The sequence below is a fragment of the Carcharhinus amblyrhynchos genome, chromosome 9, assembly GCF_965287045.1.
Source record: "Carcharhinus amblyrhynchos chromosome 9, sCarAmb.v2.hapA, whole genome shotgun sequence".
Taxonomy (NCBI): Eukaryota; Metazoa; Chordata; class Chondrichthyes; order Carcharhiniformes; family Carcharhinidae; genus Carcharhinus; species Carcharhinus amblyrhynchos.
The window spans coordinates 53,109,737-53,110,138 of NC_137332.1; positions in this window are offsets into that span (position 1 = coordinate 53,109,737).

A 402-nucleotide genomic window follows, 5' to 3' on the forward strand; every position below is an offset into this window, starting at 1 on the left:
GGATTTTGGGAAGGGGGGAGGGGGGGATTTTGGGAAGGGGGGGATTTTGGGAAGGGGGGGATTTTGGGAATGGGGGAGGGGGGATTTTGGGGAGGGGGGAGGGGGGATTTTGGGAGGGGGGATTTTGGGACGGGGAGGGGGGATTTTGGGAAGGGGGGGATTTTGGGAAGGGGGGGATTTTGGGAAGGGGGGATTTTGGGAAGGGGGGGAGGTGGGATTTTGGGAGGGGGGGAGGGGGGATTTTGGGAAGGGGGGAGGGGGGATTTTGGGAAGGGGGGAGGGGGGATTTTGGGAAGGGGGAGGGGGGATTTTGGGAAGGGGAGGGGGGATTTTGGGAAGGGGGGAATGGGGGATTGGGGGGAAGGGGATTGGGGGGAAGGGGATTGGGGGGAAGGGGGAATA